Below are 25,693 nucleotides of genomic sequence, written 5' to 3'. Positions count from 1 at the left end.
GTCCAGATTCCTGAGGGGGAACTATCTTTCAACCCACCCATCATTCCAGGATCAGGTGAGTTTGGAATATGGACCCCAACATTACACAAGCATCCCTATTCATATAGTAAATTTGTTTTAGACCTGTGAACAAGACATTAGCATCAATTGTTATTCCAAGTCACTGATGATCCCTTAAGCAAAGCAATCTGATTGCATGTCATTGTTGGGTTTCTGTATTAGGCAAGCATTTGATTTTGAGCCAGGAAAGCGCAGCAATAATTTCATTTGGTGTGCAAGTTCTTGCCTCTCATCGCTTGATTTCAACTTGCTACATTCCTTCATGATACAACAGCTTCTAAATGCTTCATGTTGAGCACAATATTTGCACAAGTTGTTCTGGGCAATAATGTTGACAAGATATTCACTCTTATGCTCAGGTATTTCTGCATAGTTACATTCAGTCTATTGCCACACAATCCATGCTCTTTTCCTCAGTTTACTCCAAAAATCCCTTGTTGGTGGGAGAATATCATTTCCATACAATTGTTTTCCCCATTGCTGTTCTTTTAATAAATCCGTAGTCTCTGCTTTGTCATTAGAATGGATGTTACTCTCACAATGATCTGAACTTTTTATTAAGGCACGGCAGTGCTTCCCAAACTTGGGTCTCTAGCTATTTTGGGACTACAACTCCCATCATCCCTAGCCAGCAGGACCAGTGGTCAGGGATGATGGTACCTGCAGTTCAAAAACAGCTGGAGACCCAAGTTTGGGAAAGACTGGGCTAGGGGATGCCCAGAACAATCCCATGTCTACCTGGAAGTAGATCTGTTGATTTTGGGTTCTCTCAGTTTCTCATTTTCCCCTCAACCTTCCATTCTCCACATTGCCACTTCAATTTGTGATTTTCATTTAAAAAACGCTCATGGGTTTGTAGCGCAAATTTCTCCTAAGATGCACATTTGTGCATATAGTGTTGCATAATATGCGTCTTTTTCAAAACAATTTATCCAACATGGGCAAAATTGCATGCACACATGTCCATATTGGGAGAATTTTCTGGTGAATTTTCATGAGGATTAATGACTTTTCAAATGGACATGGAAACGTGGAGAACTGGACTTAACATGAGAAAAAATGAGAAGTTGAAATGGACAGATTCCCCCATCTCTGGCTGTGAATGGCAGGGGCAGAGCAGCTATCACTTTCTGCTTTGATATGGGCTTGTGATTTCTGACCTGGTTGCAGCTGCTTCAGCCAGTGACAGCCATTTACATGGCAGCCATGATAGACAGTAACCTTGTCAGTTTGCCTTTCTTAGTGCAGAAAGTATTGATCTGATGTGTAGAGCTCTTTCCTATTCTACTTAATTCAAGAGGGTTCTGGAAGCTTCTCTATGTGAAAGAAACAAGCAGAAGGTTCGTGATGTTTGGGTTATTCCTTCAGAGAAGCTGAGTACAGCTGGTTTAAACTGGTTTTCTCTTTCAGTCAAGGTCATGCTGACTATAAAAATGGGGCCAGAAGGAGCTTGGGCTTCACTTTCTCTTTCTATCTCTCCTCCTTCTGGTGTGGTGTTTTGTACATAGTACGCTTAATGTTAAGGTTTAGACTTATTATAAAGCATTGTAAGTTTTAACTTAAGTGCTGCAACTTGATTTCTTATGGACACTGCCAATCCTGAATATATTGGATTTGTGACCATTATGCTCATTTGCCTTCAGTCGCAGTAAAGCTCTGCTGGATGGAATACAATTCATTCTGGTCTATTTTGGGGGGATCCTGCAATGTGTTTAAGTTTTTACTCTGCTAACTTTACACTGGAATCTGCTCTGGATCAATATTGAGTAGAATTTCATTGGCAATCCTGACCCCAGGTATACCTGCCATGAATTCAGAGTCGAATTGCAGAAATTGTTTTATTGCTTTTAATTTATAGGGTCTGTTGTCTGTTGTATTTTATTTTATCTTATCTGATTGTATGCACAGCATCTGCAGATTAGGGCTGTGAAGCAGTGTGTGTGTGTGTGTGTGTGTGTGTGTGTGTGTGTAGAGAGAGAGAGAGAGAGAGAGTTCCATAGTCATGCAAACACTGCTAAGCTGAATGTGGATCGAGCCCAGAGTTGTTTTCCTCATGCTTGGTTATGTTGAAATGACTTCTTGACTAGGCCAACTTGGAGGAAATTCAGAAAACGATAATAAGCCTTGGGGTATGCATATTGATTCTTCAGGCTAAATCCTAATAGTTAGCAGATATCAAAGCCGGCAAAGGAAAAGGAAAAGGAAAACCCAAACAAAATAGTATGTCAGGCTGTGCTGGCTGTTGTGTTAATAAACATCTCAAATGCAACTGTCAGATACACCATTGATTTTGGAAGCTTTGATGGATGTTTCATTAGAAGGAATGTTACGTGCTAGGAAGGATAATCTTATTCTTTTAGATTAGTGTGGTTAAATAATAATGCAGAATTTGACAATGTAGTTATTTGGAGGCTGACCCTAAGGCCTCATATGCCAAGGATTCCGGGGTTGGACCATAGACCTTCCAAGGCTGGGGACTTAGCCAAGTGAGCGACGATTACTGATGCATACTCAAGGCAGAAGGGAATAAGGGTGTGCAGCATCAATTCCTGCTATTGGCAGGCAGTATGAAGTCTCAGGATTGGTTAGGTATGGCGTGATTGCAAGTATACTGTCTTTCTCTCTTTGTGGCACCCAGCAATGCCTTCTAGGGACCTACCAGAATGTCAAATTCACCTTATCTCCCCCTGGGGGAGAGCGACTTAAATTCCCCAAAAGGAACATGGAAAGGTGAAAAAACACATTAGCACAAGACTTTGATGTTCCCTTAGGCCAGGCTGGTGCTATTGAAAGCAATAACCAAATCTAGATGGCGAACACACTAGGTTAGGAACTGGCAGCTAAAGTCCAAAGAACAGAAAGCCAAAGGTGTTGCTTTATTTACCACAAAGACAGAAAGACAGGGATGTTGTTGTTGTTTATTTTACACCCATCTTATTTAAGAGATAAAATAAAACTGAGATTCAAAATAACAAGGAAAAGAAAAAAATGCAGTATCAAGAAGGCACAGAGAAATGCTCCAGAATTATCTCTTGCTTTCAAACTAGGATGAGCCGGTATCTTCTCCAATAACTCAACAACTTACTCCCTCTAGACAAAACTATATATCCTGTTTTGCCATTGATGCATAATCCCATATTTGATTATGTCATTCTTTATATCAGGCCTGACCTATCCTGAGAATACATCCTTGCCTGCCGATACCACAAACTGATGGTCTCCATGTGGTCACAACAGCCAGCTGAATCACAGAGAAGGATACGGGAGACATTTTGCAGTAAGATTCCTGGTAAGTTTCAGCCGGCAATGTAAAGATAAGGCAGCAGCAAAGTAATCTTCGCTAACATATCATATGCCTTCTTCAGGAGGAGTTGCAACTCTGGAATGATAATTGTGACCCAAATAAATGTGCAAGAATTATCAATCATTAAAAGCTGCTGGAGGGGAAAATCCAGCCTTGAAAATTCTTATAAGTCTTTTTTTACTGCTTGGGAATTTAGTATAATTGGCAATTTGTTCTATGAACTTTGTTTACTGATGTCTGAGGATTTGCATATGTTGGTGTTCTGTATGAATCACTGCTTTCTGCATAGCTTCCCACAGATAACTTGAGGTTCATCTTCAACTGGAGGGTTGTTTTCTTCATATTTTATTTCCCAGACCAGCCATTTCTCTCAGTATAGAAGACAAAGTTCTTAGATGAGAACTTCTGACTCAGATGTTTGTGGGTTGAGGTAGAGATAGTACATGCACAAAAAAAACCAATTGCTTTCCTTCATTGTTTTGGACAGGGCTATTTCAGCTCAGCCCTAATTTCTATCCGCCTCATCTGCCCTCAGTATTTTTTCTTTTGTCACTTTCTATGCACAACTACTTGCATGGTTAATCAGTAATTCCCCCTGCCCCCAAGAGGGATTGGTTACATGGTTTCGGCCTGTATATGTTGGATTTATGCATGAAGGCCAAATCTGGACATACCAGCCTTCTGTGGTTGCTAGAGCCAATGCCTGTGTGTGAAGGGGCATTTGTCCTAACTCTCACATTTCATTGTCAGTTCCAATACAGCATTCATTTATATGTATATGAAATGCAGTTATTTCCCTGGCAACAGTAGAGTTTGAAAATGGCCTCTGATGGCTGACAGGATAATGGCATCACCATTCAGCTTGCTGGCCAATCTGCAGTTACGTAACTGAGTTTTTATTGTTATTATTATCTTCTGCCTTTCCCCATGTAGTTCTTCCCCAAAGTATTGCCAGACCTTTAAGGTGGGCATGTTGAAATCTTCTCAAGAGGAGGATAGAAGCAGAAAGTCTTCTTCCACCAGCTAATATCACTAGGCTGGGCTTCCACTGTGTCTCTTCTCCCTTTCCTGATCAACCTGTTGTTGCCTTTTGTGGGCCACAAAAATTGTGCCTTAATATTTGGGGGTAAGATGTTGGCAGTTCTTATTTTGAGGCCTCTTAGTTAGAACCAGTCTAGTAAGTGGTCCTGGGTGTCAGCTTCCTCCTCTTCAATCTCATTTTGGCTTGTGTAAAACTCAGCAGGGAACAGGATGGGGACCAAACTAGAATGAGCTGGCCCCACCTGTCATTATCGTTGGCTGCCTTGCTTTCTGCCCTTTTAGTCTCATTGGGCACCAGCCAGCACTGGGGTGAGAGCAGGGACTGAGGGATTCTCTTTTTCCCTGGACAACTCTCTAGGAAATCTGGAAGGTAGATGGATTGGTGGAGATCAGGAGGCAGAGAACAGCATCCAGGGAGAGGAATTACTAGATCTGAGTTGAAGGTGAAGCCATCAGAGATGTGCTTGGTCTACTGCAATGTGCTCTACATGGGGCTACCTTTGAAGGTGACCCAGAAACTACAACTAATCCAGAACGTGGCAGCTAAACTGATGACTGGGAGTGGCCACTGAGATGATCTAACACCAGTTCCAAAAAACCTATATTGGCTTCCTATATTGGTTTCCGAGCACAATTCAAAGTGTTGGTGCTGACGTTTAAAGCCCTAAATGGCCTCAGCCCAGTACACCTGAAGGAGCGTCTCCACCCCCATTGTTCTGCCTGGACACTGAGGTCCAGCGCCGAGTGCCTTCTGGCCATTCCCTCACTGCAAGAAGTGCAGGCAGGGAACCAGGCAGAGGGCCTTCTTGGTAGTGGTACCCACCCTGTGGAACACCCTCCCACCAGAGTTCAAGGAAATAAATAACGAGCTGACTTTTAGAAGTCATCTGAAGGCAGCCCTGTTTAGGGAAGTTTTTAATGTCTGATGTTTTATCGCATTATCATCATCATCATTAATTCTGTTGGGAGCCATCCAGAGTGGCTGGGGAAACCCAGCCAGATGGGCAGGGTATAAATAATAAATTATCATCATCATCTGATGTCTTTGATCATCTCCCATGCCAAAGGTGGAAAGAGAAGGAAAAGGGTGGATGATCTGTGGACTTCACGTTGTTTTCATACTTCTCCCATCAGCATCAGCCAACATGGACAATGGTCAGGACTTATAGGAGTTGCAGTTCATCAATTTTTGGAGGTCCACAGGTTAGCCAATCCTTGTATACACACACCCTGCTTATATTCCTGCTGCCAAATTGTTTTTGTACATGACAATGAAACAGTTGCACACTGGTAAAGCGTAATATAGGGCTGGTGTGGCTTATAAGATCTATTTCAAATTCTGGTTTTAGGCTAACAGCAGAGAAGCATAAATAATAATAGTTAATTAATACTTCCCACATGTGATTTGCAGAAAATCTACAGCTTGGGGATTTGCTGATTTATACTGTAGTCTTCTGTTCCTGCTTTGTAACATCTGCTAATGTATCCTTTGGCACAATGTACTATGTACTTCCATACAAGCCCCACTGAGATGAATGTGTGCTTGCTAAACTCTCACTGATTTTTTTGGAACTGGCATGGGAGAAGATTCCAGTGGATGGCATTCACAATATTGACTAGCTTCACCTTCAACTCATTTATATTTCAGGTCCCTAAAACTGAATTGTTAAGTTTGGATAACAACCTTGAAAACTCTGCAGTTATTATTCCGCATATACTCTGAACGGCCATGCTTTCCGGGGCAGATATGAAGAGAAATGCAAATTGCTATCAATATTTTAGTATTATTAAAGTTTTCTGGGGCTCTCTACAAGGGGGATTTTAAAATTGCATTGTATGCATATGAGTCTCCCACTCTTGCAAACTCTCACTGCCTTTGTCCTGCAGTCATTTCCCAGCTCTGAGCTGTATTATTGTTCTATATCAATATGATGACAGTGCTGTCAGATTGGAGAATATGATCTCACTATTCAAACGACTGTCATGGCAGGAAAGCTAAGCTAAATTGCCCAGTGAATATTCCAGACTTGATATCCTGGGGAAGCAGGGCAATGTTTTGCATAGGACTGTGTTAATTTTTAAAACCTTGCTGGTGTAATTTTTTGTGCTGTGGCAATCCAAATTCTGAAGGGATCCCATACCTTAGCTCTGGCTACGGTTTCACATGGTTGTACTTTACTTCCCAGAAAAATCTCCTAAATCACAGTAAACATTAAAGGACAATATTTGAATCCTTATTGCTACTACTGTGCATATACCCTCCTTCTAAAAGTGGGAAGGATGAGAGTGCAATTCTAGAGACTGATTCTAGAGCTCCGATTGGGCTTGGATGGTTCCAACACTTGTTAACTTTTCAGTGTCAATTGAAAAGCTGGCTTTTTCAGAAATCATTCTCTGTTGCCTAAAGGTAAAGGTAGCCCTGCCTGTACGGGCCAGTCGTGTCCGACTCTAGGGTTGTGCGCGCATCTCACTTAAGAGGCCGGGGGCCAGCGCTGTCCGGAGACACTTCCGGGTCACGTGGCCAGCATGACGAAGCTGCTCTGGCGAGCCGGCACCAGTGCAGCACACGGAAACGCCGTTTACCTTCCCGCTATAAAGCGGTCCCTATTTATCTACTTGCACTTAAGAGTGCTTTCGAACTGCTAGGTGGGCAGGAGCTGGGACTGAAAGACGGGAGCTCACCCCGCCGCGGGGATTCGAACTGCCGACCATGCGATCGGCAAGTCCTAGGCACTGATGTTTTACCCACAGCGCCACCTGCGTCCCTCTGTTGCCTAGCGGGACATATTTAATTGTTGCTTTTCATTAGGATTATGGAATGTGTTTATTGGGCGGCTGTATGTTTTATTGATGCTATTTTTTATGAATTACAAGTCACACCTGCAACAAAACTGTTGAGTGCCCCTGTTTAAACAAGGTCCTCCAGTGTAGACTATACTAAGCTAGATATATAATAGGCTTTCTTAGTTTAAGACATAAGATGCTGTAAATAAGCTACAACCACGGAAAGTTTTGTACCTGTGAAGGTTTGCAAATAATGGGCAGAGGTAATGAAAACCAAAGATAGTCTTCTTTGTTTGGGTATGTAAGGTGGTGGTTCCCAAACTTGGGTCTCCAGCTGTTTTTGGACAACAGTTCCCATCATCTCTGACCACTGATCTTGCTCACCAGGGATGATGGGAGTTGTAGTCCAAAAACACCTGGAGACCCAGGTTTGGGAAACATTGATTCAAGGTATTCTTACAGCACAAAAGTAATTTTCCTGTGGGGCACTAGTGTGCCCAACACATTTCAAGTGTTACTGAGTTAAGGGTTCAGAACTCCTGCAATAGTAAGTTTAATGTAGAATTATTCATCTAGCTATACCCGAATATATCAAAACTGCATAGCTTTTTCAGATACGTATTAGCTCTTCAGAGTAATTGACAGTGTTGGAGCCATACTCAAGAGCACCATCTACTTAAAGAACAATTCTTACAATATTTTTTGCTCCTCTTCAGGGTTCTTCATTACAGCAACAGTTGCTTCTCTGGTAACACTTCCAAATTATTGTTTTCTAGCAGTACGTTATGGGGAATCAAATATAATACATGTTAGAGGAGAGCAGAGAAGTAAGAAAATCCCTGCACTCAGCTTGTCTCTTGTGAAACACTGAAACAATGAAGCTGAACGGTAACACAAGGAGTTGGAGGTTGAATGCAGTTGCAAACACAATTTGGGGTTGTGTAGGCCTTGACTTTCATTCTACTTATGTAGAGCCAGTGTGGTGTAGTGGTTAAGAGCGGTAGACTCCTAATCTGGGGAACCGGGTTCGCGTCTCCGCTCCTCCACATGCAGTTGCTGGGTGACCTTGGGCCAGTCACACCTCCTTGAAATCTCTCAGCCCCACTCACCTCACAGAGTGTTTGTTGTGGGGGAGGAAGGGAAAGGAGAATGTTAGCCGCTTTGAGACTCCTTAAAGGGAGTGAAAGGCGGGATATCAAATCCAAACTCCTCCTCTTCTTCTTCTTCTTCTTCTTCTTCTTCTTCTTCTTCTTCTTCATAGGAATCTTAGTATTTGGGGCCATAATATCCAAAAATACTGACGATTAGATCACAGGATAATTCAAGTTAAATAACAAAGCTGTGCAAAAGCACCTTCTTTTTCTACAAAGGGCCTTTGTAGAGAGCAGAGCTTCTGAAGAAGAATCCAAGTGGATGGGTGCCTTAAAAACAACAACAACAACAACAGTGGCAATGCAGCAACTGGCCTAAACCAAATGGCACCCCAAGGTGGTATCCCTCCATTTGTTCAACTTGTGGATATCTTTGGATATCATCTTTGTGGTATTGTTATATTGATGTTTTGGTCTCATTGCCCTTGTGAACCATTTTTAGCATTATTTTGATTGAAAAGTGGAGTTGGCTGAGTGTGTGCGTGTACTGCGGGAGGTTAGAGGAAGGAAAAACCCTGTCGCATGAACATAAGTCTCTTCATAATATGTTGATTTGCTGTTGTTGTTGTGTGTTTTGGGGCCCAATTTGGCCAAAAGATGCATATAAATTCCAGCTGTGTCATCTTGTGCATGTCTACTCAAAAGGAGGCCCCACAGAGTTCAATAGGACTTAACTCCTAGGTAAGTGATTGCAGCTTTAGCAAAATAAAAAAAATCGATTGTTTGGCAATGAAGAGTGGGTAAGTAACATTTTAAAATAAAATTAATAAAGAATTAAATGAAATTTCAAAAGCACAGAAACATATTCTGTGAAGTTTCACCAGTTCTACCAAATGCATTTGCTTCTGTTTGTCAGAACTGGGCCTTATTCCCAGTTGAGCACGTGGGGAGCTCAATCCTATGGGAAAGGGGTTCACTACAAGGCAAAGCAGTACACAGATCATTTGACTCAGAGCAACCCCCAAAAAAAATCTTAATAAGAATATATATATTTTTAAAGATGAAATTCCTCTGGATGTTACCCACTGATTTGTACACAGCATTGCAGCAGAACACGGCTGGAGTCCATCCTGCCAGTCAATCATTAACTGTAGGCAAGTAAAACTATATTGCACCAATAAATTAGGGTATAAAGCATTTAATGAAAATGTCTGAATAATATACATAAAGACTCGCTGTGGTAATTGCATAGATCCTGGAGGTTAATTACAAATAAATTATTAGATGTCCCTTGAGCTTTACTGACTATTGCAGGAGGACTCTGTGGTGAAATCGAAAGGGCGATCTACCATCATAAATGGGTGTTATAAACGAATGCATAAATTAATTGGTCTGTTTAAGAATCCTATTAAAAAGAGATGGTCATCTTTGGGCAACCAAGAAGCCTTTGGAAATGATGGCAGGTTAACTCGGATTATGTGTTGATGCTACTTAACTATTTGCACAGTGCTACAATCCTCACAGAAGCATAGAAATAGGAGGAAGCTTCGACGTCTGCTGATCTAGTCCTCTTTGCCACACAGGATCTGCAACACTGGGTGGGACTTCAGCTTTAGTGGTTGGTGGCTCCTCCACCTCTTGGCACTGCCACCAGCGGGAGGTTGCATTTGACATGTAAATTATACTCAGTATTGATCCAGAGCAGATTCCAATGTTTAGTTAGCAGAGTAAAAACTTAAACACGTTGCAGGATTCCCAAAAGATAGACGAGAGGCAATTGTATTTCATCCAGCAGAGCTTTACTGCTACTGAAGGCAAATGAGCATCATGGTCACAAATCCAATACATTCGGGATTGGCACTGTCCACAAGAAATCCAGTTGCAGCAGACTTATCTTAAACTTAACAAGAACTTATAATAAGTCTAAGCCTTAACACTATATACAGAACACCACACCAGAAGGAGGAGAGATAGAAAGAGAAAGTGAAACCCAGGCTCCTTCTGGCCTTCCTCATGACCTTGACAGAAAAAGATAAGAGAACCAGTTTAACCCAGCTGTACTCAGCTTCTCTGAAGGAATAACCCAAACTTCATGAACCTTCTGCTTGTTTCTTTCACACAGAGAAGCTTCCAGAACCCTGTTGAGTTAATTAGAATAAGAAAGATCTCTACACATCAGATCAATGCTAAGAGATGCAAGCTGACAGCTTTGATCCTCATTCTCCTCAGTGGCAGGAGAAGGAACAGATTGCTGGAGTTGCACCACAGTTGGCTCCAGGGTTTTCCAAACTTGGGATTCCAGCTAGTTTTGGACTACAGTTCCCATCATCCCTGACCACTGGTTCTGCTAGCTAGGGATGATCAGAGTTGTAGTCCAACAGCAGCTGGAGATCCAAGTTTGGGTAACCCTGATGTAGACATAGATGCACCTTTTTGCAGAGTCTCCGGCATTTTGTTGTATTTTTGCTCATGCTGGCATGGTTCCTTGTGATTAATTTCTGGTAAGTTAGGGTTAGTGGTTTTGTTTTCCTGTGGGATGATGCTTTGTTGCTATTATCTGATAAGACTGCATGGGAAATGGATTGTTGGATGTGTTAATTGGCTTTCAGTTAGGCTAGCTTTGGTTTGCATCGTTACACCAATGTGATTTTTGCTGCATATCCTGCCATTTCTGTAGGTGTGAACTGCCTTAAGTACTGTAATGTAGAAAGGTGGTCCACAACTGAAAAAAATGAAACAAAGTGAAAGCCATTCATGTACTGAAAATTCTGGAACCTACGAACATCAGGAGTGCATATCTGGAATATAGTTGCAGATGCACGCTTATAGGAGAGGGTCCCTTTGATCTCACCAGACCTTAGTGATATGTAAGCACAGATCAGATTGTGCAGCCTATGACCTAGGCATTCCCTCAAGAGGCAGCAAATACTTTCCTGATTGGTATGCATGAGCATTGCTAAGCAGCTCCTTAATAAACGATGGGTCCAAATCACAGTCAATCTCTGCATACTAACCGTGGGGACTTTGATGTGTTCGGAAATGCTGTTGAGCAGCTGAAACTTAAATAGGAGCTGCTAACAGGCTGTAGCATCTGAAAGGTTGCCAGCAGCAATCCTTAGTACATCTTATCTTCCCTGACTAATTTGTATGCCAACGTTTATTTTTACCCCCCATTTAAAGCATTCCCGGTTTTGGAAAGTTGTTTTTGTTCTGGTAATGGGTTGCTACTGCTCTGTGGCTGCTCAGCTTGTTTGAGTGATGTTCAGGCTTGTGGTTTATTATTTTCTTTCAGGAGAACAGCCTGGAAATTCTCACCAGGCTATGATGCAGCGGAAACTGGCAATTGCGCCTTGCAAACAAACGGAACCAATTCATCTTAATAGAGGGTTGGAGAGGGGAGATCTGAGAGATGCTGCTGTAGACATGCAACTTGATGAAATATGGCACTGTATATGAGAATATCTGGCTGACAGTTGGGCAGCTAATCCCTAAAAAAAATTTTTTTTTGAGTTTTATTGAAGATGCATGTCAAGAAGCAATGTTAACACAAGGAGGTGGAGGGTTAACCAAGGACTGAAGAATCCAAAACAAAGCTTAAACATGTTTGGTGCATAACCCAGGATACAAGTACGAAGCTGCAAGAAAAGTTGATGGCAGTGGAGAAACTTCACCTGTCAGGAATTTGCAGCTGGACCCATACCAATGTCCTGAATATGAGAGATTAGAGTGGATTAAACTGGCAGATTCCAAGTTTCCATTTTGTGTGATGGTGTAGTCATGCCCCACCCTGTCGGCTAATTCTTCTTGTTTCCATTCCAGTTGCATTGGAATGGAAGCCTCTTTTTGTACAACCAATGTGGCACTCACTGTTGTTAGAAAAGAGCGGTCAAGCCCTGAAGCATTGTCACTCCTTGTTTACAACTCTCCTGTTGGTACAGGACAAGTCGAACATTCCAATCTCCTGCCGTTTCACCAATCCCAACGATGAGGTTCGCTGGACCTCTCATCCATTTGTGTGGGAAACATGAAGTTCAGAAGCTGTGTGAAAGCCTTCAGAGATTGTGGGCCAGCTCTTGCTCTCAGGACCAACCTGCTGGGAATCGCTTCCTCTTGCAGTAGGACTTGCAGTGACCTGTGGAGTTTTGGGAACCTGGTGGGAAAGAAAGAGGACAGGTGGGGGGGATGGAAATTGAAAGAGCAAAAATGGACAGAGCAGTGGAAGTAGGATGAAGTCCTCTGCAGTCCATCAGTTCTTCATCAAGTGTTAATGGAGAGGGAAGGAGAGAGAGAGGGAGAGAGATTGTGTAATGCTGCAATCTTCACTCACGTTTGGTTCAGGCTTTCTCACTTTTGGTTCTGGCCCTTCCTGCCACTAATTTGCCGTACCCGCCAACATTTATCCAATTAAAATAGGGACGTCAATTATTATTTTATTGTTATTATTACCCTGCCCATCTGACTGGCTTGTCCCAGCCACTCTGGGCACCTTGCAAATTCCAACATATATAAAAACATGAAACATTAAAAAAAAACTTCCCTATACAGGGCTGCCTTCAGGTGTCTTCTAAAGGTTGCATCTCCTTGGCTCAGTGGTCGCATAACTACATACCCTCCAACATTTATCCGATGAAAATAGCGGCATCCTAAGGAAAGCCGGACATTCTGGGATCAAATCAGAAACTGGGATGGCATCTGTAAATCTGCTGGTAATCTACAGGTATGACTCCCTGACCTGCAAGCTAAAGTGGCAAAATTAATAATGCGCTGTGGATTGCAAAAGTTTATCCAGTATATGGAAATATGGAAATTTATATCTGTCTCCACAAAAGAGTAACCTTGAAACCAGCCCTTCATTGCCAACAGCGTTGTGATGAACAGACTTCACAGAAGGGACTATTACTCCTAGTATGTCACCGGTGGCCAGATCTACTTATTTTGATTTATAGCTCATTTCCTTTGAAAGAACCAGGGTAGTTGACAGTAATTTGAAATTGGACATCCATTTCAGGTGTGTAGAAATAACCTTTCCTGGGCTGTACTATTTCAGACTGGAGGGGAGGGGTCACATGTTGGAATGTACCCTACCAAAATAAGAAAAAGTGCCCCCACACTCTCTCTGCATTCCCCTTTCTCAGGCAGGAAAATGGGCATCAATTGTTATACACTGCAAAGTTTAACGGATTTGCAATGAGGTGAAATTCCCTATAGTGCTGAGGTATTGGAGTTTGGACTATTGGATCATTTCTTCTTGAATCACAACTTCTTTTCTGGACATACTCCCCTTGTTCCTTCAGCGATTAGCTCTCTAGCTATAGTCCCTCATAGCCCTCAATTTGTTGTGCTGAGGAAGACATGTCTGTGCCATACTTTCCATGCAGCAGAGGAAAATTGGGGCATGCGTTTTTCAGGTCTGTGTTCCCACATGAGTCACGTTCATCTTTTGGGGCTGCGCTCTCACAGGAGTCAAAAAAGGACATCCTGGTATCCAATCAGAAGCATTCCAGACCCTCCATCTCCCAGAATCCGGCGAGCCTTAAAAGTAGGAGAGCAAAGAGCTTGAAGACAGAGGGCATTTAGCAGCACCCATAGAGGAGGTGATGATGACAACAAGTGAGGAAATGGGAAAGAAGGGGGTGGAGATTAACTTGGGACAACGCCATTATCTTAGAGGCTGGGTTCTATAGCCTCTCTCTGTAAAGTTTGGAATAAAAAAAGGACTGCAAGAAACTTTTCCTTGTCTTTATATTTTCCTGGGCAACCAGCTGGGAGCCACTGCCAGCATCCTGACACCTGTCAGGCAGATATCTGTTCTAGTTCTGTTACCTGAAACGCCATGGGCTGTAACCAAAGAAGTCGCACCATTAACACAAGGAGTTCCACCTGCACCAGAGGATTTTCTCTCCCACATGCTCCCCAAGTGGTTGAGGGAACCTCCAGAAGAGATTCTGGGAGGCCCGTTGAAAAAGGAGGTGAACTCACATTGCACAGACAGAATTCCTTGCGCTAACAAGGTGACTTGGTGGGATACAATCCCATCACTGATCTGTGGTTTCTCCCAAGCAGTTCCAGCCATTAACTGAGCAGTAATAAAACCAAATACATATTATCAACTAGGTTCCCCTTCTCTTGCATGGATGTTGTTATTATGGAGATGACTAAACTGACACCTTGTTATTTCCCAATTATTTTCAGTCAGCTGCTTCCCTACCAACTTTATTAATCATTCTGTGGTTTGATCACACGGAGAGTAAACACGGTGATTGGCATCACTGTACAAATGTCATGAGATTCATTATTGATCTTTATTTTATTTTAAAATATGAACTAGTATCTTTGGGGAAACTTCACATTTGCTACTTTCTCAGCACCTCCAGGCAAACAGAAGAAATAATGGGGGCAGTTTTTCCCCTTTATCTCTCTGAATTCACTTCTAATATGTCTAGAAATAATTGCAACAGTTAGCAAACACTAGGTCTGAGCAAAATCAGGGTGCTACTTTTTCCTTTTGTCAGTCTTGAAAATCAGTTTCTTTTTAATTTTTTGCTTATTTATGTCTCTCTTTATCAAACATGTATGCATTTGAATGGCCCATATCTATCATCTATCTATCTATCTATCTATATATCTATCTATCTATCATCTATGTATCTATCTATCTATCTATCTATCTATCTATCTATCTATTTACATTTGAATCCCACATTTTCTTCAAGGAGCTCATGTGTTCCTCATTGTACATTTATGATAGACAAGATTTAAACATACATATGTGTGCCAGCCTATGATGTAAGTACATGTAAATGCATGTGTTGGCTGTTCTTTTGGCTGTTTCTCCCTATGTGGATGCAAATGGTACCCCAAAAATGGTGCCCCCAGAAGCAGAAGCATCTTAGCTGCCACATTCAGCTACAAACACCAAAGGACTGCACAAACACTGCCTTCCTTCAAATGTGAGAAGTTGGCAAGCACCCAAAAACATGTAAGGGTGTTTAAAAAACAACAACAATCTGTTCTTGCAGAGCACATACCTGAGAATCTTCTTTTTTGGCGATCACTCGTAGCCGAGTAAGATTGTCTTCCATAAACACAGCCTTAACAGTGAGTCCGTAAGTGACTGTGGAGGCCAATTCTGGATCCACACGTCCTTCCACAGTGGGGACATAGGTTTCTGGGTGGGAGTTGATCATGGTGAGGGTTTGCCCAGCATACCTTTGTCTTGGCACGTTTCTGCTTTTCACCCTTAGTTTGAACGTCTTCAAAGCTGGTCTTCAAAGCTGTAAAGGCTGTTCTTCAACTGGAGTGTTCACAGGCCAGTGTTTCCCAGTTGTTGGTGTTTATACTACATTTTTTATATATATTTGCATTGAGAGAGCCTTTAAACCTCTTTGGTTGACCACCAACATTACGCTTTCCATTTTTAAGTTCGGAATAGAGTAGTTGCTTTGGAAAATGATAATCAGGCATCTGAACAACATGACCAGTCCAACAAAGTTGATGCTGTAGAATCATCTCTTTGACACTGGTGATCTTTGCTTCTTTCAGTACACTGGCATTACTTCGCCTGTCTTCCCAAGTGATGTGTAAAAATTTTCAGAAACACCATTGATGGAATCTTCCAAGAAACCAATAAGGTATCAGGAGCATTATGGGAAATGCATTGCTCAAAAAGAACCTCAAGCTTGTAAATGTGAATTGATTATTTCATAAGGAGGTATGTGGAATTCAAACTTAGTGCATTTCAGTATGAACTGACCTGACTTGCACCCAGGTCTAATGTGCAAGCTGAAACTTATTAGGACTTAGCTATACAGCTTCAAATATAATGTTGTGTTTGTTTTAAGTGCATTACACAAATGTGACACTAGATGGCAAAGGTGAGCTCATGGCAAATTCAATATATTTTTCAAAATGCTTTTCTAAAAACGCATGTTCGCAGCATTTTTTTATATATATGTGTCTAGATTCCACCTGAGTTATCCACCATAATCCACGCTTGTCTGAATGCAGTGCTTTATTCTCAGCAGTTTAAAAACTGTTTACAAAATCTCACTTTGACAAAAAACCCATTTAGAAATGTGCATGTTGTTGCCAGCAACTGTCTTAGAAATTGGTCTGGCGCCCACAAACTCATGACGATACCAATATTTAACTAAATGCCAATATTTAACTAATAAAACACCACATCTACCTAACCAAATTAAGGTCTCGGTTGCAATAGCAAACTCAAAGCAGCAAGAAAACATTCAGTTTGGGGAGGAAGAGAGAAGGAGTCTGTCTGTTAAAAGTCCAACATGTCTCTGCCTGTAACTAGTTGTTTGTCTGGTGGTCAAACTGCCCCAGCTGTGCTGAAATAGCACCCTTAACCCCAAGCAAATTTAGGGCAGACCTAGTTAGTATTATGACTAGAGTATCTGTAATATTATGGAAATTTCCTGGAAATGGCAGCGCTGAATGCAGTCGTGCTTTGCTATTGATGTGTGTGTGGAGGCGGGAGTGCAGACCCAGCAAATGAGCAATAACAGAGGGAGAGTTTCAGGGGGGGAAATGCCACACAGAAGTATTCCAAGAGAAGCAACCTTCAGTGAGGAGCATTAATTGACAGTGCTGAAGTAAATTATCCTGCTACTTTGTGACCTACCAATTTCACTGAAAGGAGCGTGACATTTACTTGCCAAGAAGGTGAAATAATTCATTGCTTCCCCACTGCCTGTTGAAACCTCAATGGACTTTTCTTTCTTTATGCTCAACTCCTTAGCACTAGTGATTTTGTTGCCGATTTGGGCCTCATATTCAGTGTGGTGTTCTTCCCCTATTATACTCGGCAAAAGGGACTGAAACATGACAGAAAACAACCAGTCTTGAAAGTGTTCCTCTATACCAAGTTTTAGGACTTCAGCATGGACTCAGCTCCATCGCTGCAAATAAAACATTTTAAATGTGTTGTGAAGTGTAATATACAAATGTGACACCAGATGGCGAAAGTGAGCTATGCAAAATTCAACATATTTTTCAAACTTTTTTTAAAAAAGCATTTTCACTGCATTGTGGGGGTTTTTATCTGTGTAGATCCCATGAATGGTGACACTTTCATCACAAACTCAGCACATTTAGCTAGGTTGTGTGAAACTCCTGAATAATTTCAAAGGAAGCAAAAAGTAGGAGAAATTTCTCAGGTACCACCTCCACTTCTCTCCTTGGGTCCCATGGGGGCAGAATATCAATGCTGGTTGCTACTGAAGCTATGCTGTAGGTGACTTTTGCTTCTTCTTCTTCTTCTTTTTGATCCAACAAACAAGAAAAGTTTTCTTAACAAAAAAATCTGTGAAACAAAGTGAGTCAGGAAATGTGCTCTTTCAGTTAGAAGTTAACTTATTTACTTTAAGTAACTATAAGATGCCACAGGCTTAAACACAGTTTCACAGTCACAGTTTCTCTTAACCTCTCTTTACTCAAAATCAGTTGTTATACTTCAGTTGCTGTTACTTAGTTATGACAGTTAAATACTTTTAACACCATACAGCTTCCTTCACAGATTAATACCCTGGTTCATGAGTTCAGTTACCCACTCCCTTTTTTTAATTAAAAAAAATGACAAAGCAATAATTATAAATAAGAACAAAAATGTGCACCCCACCACAGAGACCATTCCATTGTAATGACCTAACCTCCCAAAATTTCAAGACCTCTTGCGATGGCTTGACCCCTTTCCATTTTAACAGTACAAAGTCTACAAACACCCTCCATATCTCCTCAGTCTTTTGCTTCTGACTAGCATTGGATGTTCTGTTGAGAATCTGGGCTTAGCAAAGGGTGGGGGGGAGGGAGGGAGGATGGGTGGAGGGAGGAGGAAAGCGTGGGGGGGAGTTGGGAGGGGTGAGGGGTGGGGGGAGTAAAATGAACATGCTGGTCAAGGAAGTTTTTGAAGAAAAGGAAAATAGCTGTCCTTTACAGTGAGCCAAAAAGAAATGGAAATATAAACCGTGGGTTAACCTGGACTTTTCAGTAAGGTACTATAAGCCGAAAACTTTTGTTGTTGTTGTTGTTGTGTAAAAGTGGTTTTCTTTAGGGAGCCTGTACTGGCAAGTGAAGCCAATGACAAGAACCAGGCAAAGGCCCACCCTCAAAGGTTTTAAACGTATAGACATGGAGTGCTGAGGAATGGTTCCCTGATCAGAAACCCTGAGTTGTCTACCCCAAGCCCTGCCCTATTTCTTCCCCCAAACATCAAGCGAAGGGGGGGTGGCTTAGAGAAACCAAGACGGGTGAGGTTTAAGCGCACAGTCTATTCCAAGCCCCGGCAGCCTTTAAAATTTTACAGGGGGCTCCCGCTTCAAGTGCTACCAATGGAAGGGATGGCAGGGTAAATTAAACCCACACTAGAAGAGTAATAAATAAATAAACGGCAGGCACAATAAACAGCAAGCACAAACACACGCTGCAAGCACGCACACACACACACACAACTTAAAATTAGAGAGGAAGAGGAAAGGGAATCCTGAGGATCATCTAGTCCAACCCAAGCAATGCAGAAATATTCAGCTGTCCCAAACAGGGATTGAACTTGCAACCTAGGCATTGTCAGTGCCATGCTCTAACCAACTGAGCTATCCAGGCTCTCAAGGACAATGGAGAGGGAAAACGCGCCAGCACACTGGCCAACAAATTAAAATGTAAGGCAAACCCACTCAGTCACCCAGACCAGCCATGCAATTGGACAGGTAAGGGCAATAGAGGGGAAAACGTACAAGCACCCTGGCCAAAAATTAAATAAAAACGCACAGCCACCAAGGCAGAGGCAGGGTAAGGAAAGCGAGGATACGAGGAAGAAAGAAAGACGGAGCCACACTCACACTCAGACCTCGCTGGGGGCATGTGCTGGGCAAGGGAACAAGCTGCAGCTTAAGAAAGGTTAATTCGCACTCAGGCTGCACAAACAAATCAGGCACCAGGAGTGGGGGGGGAAATAGAAGGTTAAATGTAGGTTTTTACCCGGAAAAGAAGACACAGCAAGGCAAACCTGGCTGCCTGGGTTTTTAAAGTTAAAAGGCAAGCCAGGAACCAGGCAGCCTCCACACACACAGACCCCTCCCCCGACTCCAAACCTCATGGCTCTTCCCTGTGATAACTGAGATGACTCCTAGCTGATGACTTCCCGAAGAGGCGACGACGGAGAATGAGGCCGGGGAAAGGCTGTCGCTGCAGCAAAAGCTGCTGAACACGCCCCCTCAGTGGCACCTGGTTGGGTGGCCCTCCGAGGGGGCGTGAGCGCCAGCCAGGTGAGCTGAAGGCAGGGGGCTACGCCCCCTGCTAGGCGGGGCTCAGGCTCCCGACCACAACCCCTCCCCTCTCTTTCAGGGAGGAGAGTCTTTAGCAAAGAAGCCCGACCAGGCACTTTGGAATTTGCTGGGCCATTTCCTGGGAACTGAGGCCTTCCTACATTGCAGCTTGCCACAGCTAGTAGCCTGTTATACTCCGTGCTTCATCTGCAGTGTTCAACAGAGTGTGAATAGCCTATAGGGGCTGAGTTTCCGGAGAGGAGAAGGTCTGCAGGCTGCTCTTCAGGCCTTTGTTTCTCTGTAAGTGGTTGATCATGTCAGAAAGCCATCAGCTCTGAAGTGTGCTTAGGTAGGGACAGTCTACTGAGGGTGGGAGCAGTTGGCACAAATATACATCTACAATACATGTTGTTCACTGAAAGCAAATTATATGAAAATGATAGATATGTGGTATCTGACAGCTGTCAAGTTAGCAAAAATGTATAGAACAAGTTCAAATATTTGCTGGAAATGTAAAGAAAAAGAAGGTACCCTTTATCATATGTGGTGGATGTGTAAAGTAACTAAAAATTTCTGGGAGATGATATATAATGAAATGGGGTGTGTGTTTAAAATAACCTTTGTTTAAAAAAACAGAAGCTCTCTTACTAGGAATCATAGGTACCAAGATGCCAAAGGATCGGAAAATATTATTTATGTATGCGACAACAGCCACAAGGATGCTACTAGCCCAGAGATGGAAGGAAGAAACTACCCCGACCAGAGAAGAATGTCAAACCCAGTTGATGGACTATGCCGAAATGGCAAAATTAACTGGGAAGTTGTCTTATTGAAGACAAGAACTTCAATAAGGAATGGGAAAAATTATAATTTATTTACGAGACCACTGCAAGCAGGTTAAAACATTAGCAGGATTTCAACCACGTTTGTAAACTAACGGAGAGTATGGATAATTTAGAAGGAATACCATTGGGACCCATGGAAGGGATGGGGTGAAGTCAGGAGATTCAGAGTAATCTCAATATTTGAATTTGGAACTGTTTTTTTGTTGTATGTTTATATTTTAAAAAAATCTAATTTAAAAAATATACGAAAAAAGAATATGCGCCTATGATACATCCCAAAGGCACACTTCTCTCCCCTATAGGAGCAGAAGAAATCTGCCCATGCATTTTTAAAAGGAAAGACCGTTCTGCACTCGCTATCACATTCCCTGCGGAATTTCACAACTGAAAAATGTGAACAACCCAACCATATTTTCCATTAGCCCGGTGTGGAAGACATCCCTCCCGTCAAAGAAATGAGAAAGATTCCCTTTATTTAATAATATTCTTAATAGCTGTGAAATGCAAGTACATTAAGCCAGATTTTGATGAAATTAAGCTTGCCTGCCGACACTGATAGGAATAAGAGAATAACCCTGTCTCGGTTCAGCAGCCTTTTGTGAAATACAAATTAATTTACCTTTGTCACTCTCCATTCATGGGGTGATGTATGTGTTCCTTCTTTAAGGCTAATTAAACATCCAGAGGTCCTTTTTCATTGCTGTTCAAAGCCTGTACACAGTATCGGGGCAAAGTTGACAGCTCATGTGTTTCGTACTTGCTGTTGTTTCTCCCTTCATTAAGATTATTTTGCTTGGGCGTAAGGTTGATAAAAAATATGTTTACTCCTTAATTGGGATGAGGACCCACAATAATGCAATATGAAATATCCAGCACAGAGTCAGACGAACCACTTTGCCTCACTGATTGATGCTGAGCTATATTGTTTTATTGATTTTAACTTTTGTATGTTTTTAAGAATAGTTGTACAACCGTACCTTGTTTTGCGGCTTGGATCTGTTCCGGAGCCCCAGCTGCTAGACGCAAAGGACGCAGGGCAAAGCACCGCGTCTGCACACACTCGCGGAGCGGTTTGCGCTTCTGCACATGCGCAAAGCACTATTCTGCACGAGCAGCAAACCCAGAAGTAACCCATTCCGGTACTTCTGTTTGCCACGGACAGAATGGTTGCTAGACAAGACAGACGTTCGCGGAGGTATTACGGTATTTCATTTTTTTCTTACTTACTTGGAAGGTCAATACAGCCCAGGTGGTTAGGAAGGCCCAACAGAGACTTCATTTCTTTAGGGTCTTGTGAAAGAACAATGTTGCAACTGATGATTTCCTTCTATCGGTCCATGATAGAAAGTGTTCTCTCATACTGTATTACGGTGTGGTACACTGGTTTGAGAGCCATGGACAGAAAGTCCCTACAGAGGGTGGTGAAGACAGCACACGATATCATGGGCTGTCCCCTGCTTCAGGTTACAGACTCCGCTAACCCAGAAATAGTACCTTGGGTTAAGAACTTTGCTTCAGGATGAGAACAGAAATCGTGTAGTGGCAGTGGAAGTGGAAGGCCCTATTAGCTAAAGTGGTACCTCAGGTTAAGAACAGTTTCAGGTTAAGAACGGACCTCCAGAATGAATTCAGTTCTTAACCCGAGGTACCACTGTATTTTTAAAGCCATGACCTGCTTTTACTCTTCACTCACATCAAGATGTCACATTGGTAAGCCATTTTGTTGCTCAGTTCCATCTGCCAGCTCTTTTTCGCCATAGCTTTCTTGTTGCCTTAGCTCAGGAAAGCGGGAACTGCAGCCCTTCAGACGTTCTTTAATTCCAGTACCCATCAGCCTTGGCCATTGGCCATGGTGACAGAGGTTGATGAGAGCTGGTGTCCAACAATGTCCAGAAGCCACACAGGCTCCAAAACCCTGTACCTACCTTGCTGTGTCTTCAGCGCTGACTTCTTGAAACCAGGACCACACACAAATCTATGATTCTATCACAAAATGCAATGTTTGCTTCACCCAGGTTGCATACACACCATGCATTTCAAGTGCATTTTCCACACACATCTTAAGAATCATGGTCCCCGAAAATATTGGATACACACCCCAGAGCTACCTACTCTGCCTTTAGCTAGCTGACGTTCAAGTCAGCAGCTACAACAGAAGTGTCATCAGCCTTATTAACTGTAGCAATGTTGAACGCTTAAAGGTTTGCACATTTAAATTTGTTTCCCTGTTGAACCCAGTGCCCTTTATTGGGTTTGTAGATTTGCTGGTTATTTTAGGGTTGCTCATGAAGGGCTGAACAAGTGCTATTGATTTTGGTTCAGGAATGAAAGGTCCTTTGAAGCATTTGCCTTCTGGGAACTGCCCAATACCATAGGGTGAGCTATGGCAGATCAAAACCAGTTAATAGCTACAAGTGAGGGAAAGAATGTGCCGGCCAGAAAAGTGAAGCTTTAAAAGTGAACTAATCAATAGCCAGCTGATGGCTTCTTTGAATCTCTCTGCTCTTTGTTCACCTTAAAAATGCATGGGGTTATTTCCCATTATTTTGGCTTTGTCGCCATTGAAGGACACTTTCAAAGCAGAGGATGCTCAGAAGTGAAGAGCAAGATGGGATCGTGTTTTGTATTTCATCATGCTGTTTGTAGATGCTGTTTCCTAAGGCTTCATCCCAGGATGTGGGTCTGACAAGGCACAAGATGCAGCAACGTTCCTGAGGTTCTATGGACCTGGTCTGGTCAAACTCCGGACCAGCTCCAGAGACAACTGGACGTTGGCCAAGGTAACATCTTCAACTGCCCCATGGGACTACCAGTGATGGGCAACAGAAATGCCACATTTCCACAGTCTTTCAGTTCATGTTGTTTCACATTCTCTGCAATACTCTAATGTAGCATGATCCGGTGGGAAATTTACAGGTGGCAGGCAGCTTACAGTTAAAATTAAGTGAAGAAGGGGAAATATAGGGGATGATAGTCTGATCCTGAGCACCGTCACTCACAAGCCTTCACTCAGTAGTTGCCTGAGTATGTTGAGTGCTAGACTTGGGTCGGAGCCTACATGTGAAACTACAGGCTCAGCTACACTTCCTTAAAAAAATAATAATAAAAGATTTTCAGTTATATACATTTCAATAGTTTTACAATCATCCTAACATTTCAAAACTTGACTTCCTTCCACCTCTTTCTGCAGTTCCTTAAATTTATTTTTTGACATTTCCTGCATATTCTAAATTAACTTATTCTTTTATTCATCTGCTTTAAATATATGCTCTTAGGAAACTGCAGGTTATTACAATAATCCTGCTAATGTCCTTATCTGTTTGCAGTTTGTTTGTAAATATTCAATAAACCATTTTCATTCTTTTATAAAAAGTTTGTTATCTTGATTTCTTATTTTTCCATTATGTTTTGCTACTGCATATTCTAGAAGTTTTTGTATCCATTATTCTTTCATTGGGACTTCTTCTTTCCTATTTTTGGGCAAATAACATTCTTGCCACTGTAGTGCCATACATGAATAAATTTCTGTACTGCTTAGGTAGTTCTACCCCTATAATTCCTAAAAGGCTCGTCCACACTTGTTCCATGCCTAGAAAGCACAAGTTTTCTGTTTGACCCATATTGTGTCCTGGCGGCTTTCCCTTTGCCCTGTTCCTTTCTCAGGGAAAATCTGCTCTTTAGCAATAAATCAGAACCAATGGCTATCTGTGGGAAACCTGATCCCTGTTTGCTCCAATTGAGCATTAAAGAGCAGTTTTTCTCAGGGGAAAGGAGCAGCTCAAGTCCAAAATAAGCCCTATCTTGGAAGCTTAATTCACAGCCTTAATCTAAATCATGCAAGAAAGCAGGGTGTAAATGTAATAAATCAGGGGTGGTGGTGGGGACTGGAGTAAATTGTCACCCCCCACCCTTAACAAATCTTCCTCGTCATATTGAAGTTCTTCTTCACTTTTTGTAACTTGCTCAGAGGTTTCACCCAAGCAAGAATTCCTTTTGCCTCTGCAATTTGGTTGTGCCCAAAATTGCTGGGTACATATTGACATGAAAACCTTCCCTCCATCCTTCAAGACAAGAGCGGCTAAAAAAAAGGTGACCTGTGGGCCATATTGATGGTCAGCCACACCTCCCAAAGTCACAAGTCAGTGCTGGGTGTGACAAATATATATGCACATGCATGCATGCACAAACAACCCATACAACACACATAGGCATTTACTACAAATAGGCAGTGGCATAGGAAGGGTGTGTGGTGGGTGCAGATCGCCCCGGGTGTCATCCCTGAAGGGGGTGACAAAATGGCTATGGGCTATATGATGCGGTGGCTCGGGCACCTGCAGGCTCCATGCTGCCCAAAACAGCAGCGTGGGGCTTCCATATGCCCGCCACCTCTCCCTCAGCCACCCTACAGCTGGGGGGTGGGGTGCGAGGCTCGATGCAGCGCACCCTGCCCACTCACCCAGCCCAATGGGTGGCTTGCCAGGCGCCTGAGCTATGCCACTGCATGGGGGGGGGGGAAGGAACCAGCTACAGATTGCAAACAACAAGAGCAAAGCATAGCAAACAGGTCTGCAACCAACTACCCCTCTAAGAAGGCTTCAGCTGGGCAATTTGGAATGGGCAGCAAGCAGAAGGGTGTCGTGGTCCCGGGCCCAGTTTTGAGAGGGGGTGCAAGCAGGTGCCTCCACAGGAGGCTCCTTCATTGGAGCCTGACTCCATGCCAGAAGGAGCTGTGCTGCAGCTGCCATGCTTGTGCCTGGTGTAGTTCTGTGGGGCCCGGGTCAGGCCTGACCTGGGGAAAAAGAGCAGGTGAGTGGGTAGCAGCGCTCCTTGGCTGTGAGGAACCTATAGCTTCCCTGCCCCTCTCCTAACCCTGAACTGTGACCCGCAGAGGGTGCCTTCTGTGCCCCTCCCTTGGGGGCATGCCCTGCATGCCTGCCCCGGGCAGCGTGGGCATATGCTCCGCTGCTGCAAATAACACACACACACACACACACACACACACACACACACACACTTACCTGACATGCAGGATCCCAACACTCTCTCCCTGTCTTTCTCTCTCAGACGCATACATGAAGTCACACACTCATGCAAAGCACTCTTGCATGCAAGCACACATGCAAATATAAACTCACCACCAGCATTTTTTGCACTATCTTCTCCAGCACTGGAAATGCTGCCTTTCACTCGTAATTCTTTAGGCGACAGCATCTGCAAAATCCATAGGAACAATTCAGTTTTCCATTCCATTATTTGCTGTGAGCAGCACGCTTTCGTGGAAAATCCACCTCT

At 42.8% G+C, this 25,693-nt stretch overlaps 1 protein-coding gene across 2 annotated transcripts in view; it reads right to left on the bottom strand.

The window, feature by feature from the left end:
• LOC308585313 (uncharacterized protein) overlaps nucleotides 1-25,693 on the bottom strand; it is a 180,917-nt gene that overhangs the window by 142,503 nt on the left and 12,721 nt on the right. The window lies entirely within an intron of this gene.

The sequence above is a fragment of the Podarcis bocagei genome (assembly GCF_964188305.1).
Source record: "Podarcis bocagei genome assembly, chromosome: 4".
Lineage (NCBI taxonomy): Eukaryota > Metazoa > Chordata > Lepidosauria > Squamata > Lacertidae > Podarcis > Podarcis bocagei.
This window is presented reverse-complemented; position numbering and strand designations above follow the sequence as displayed.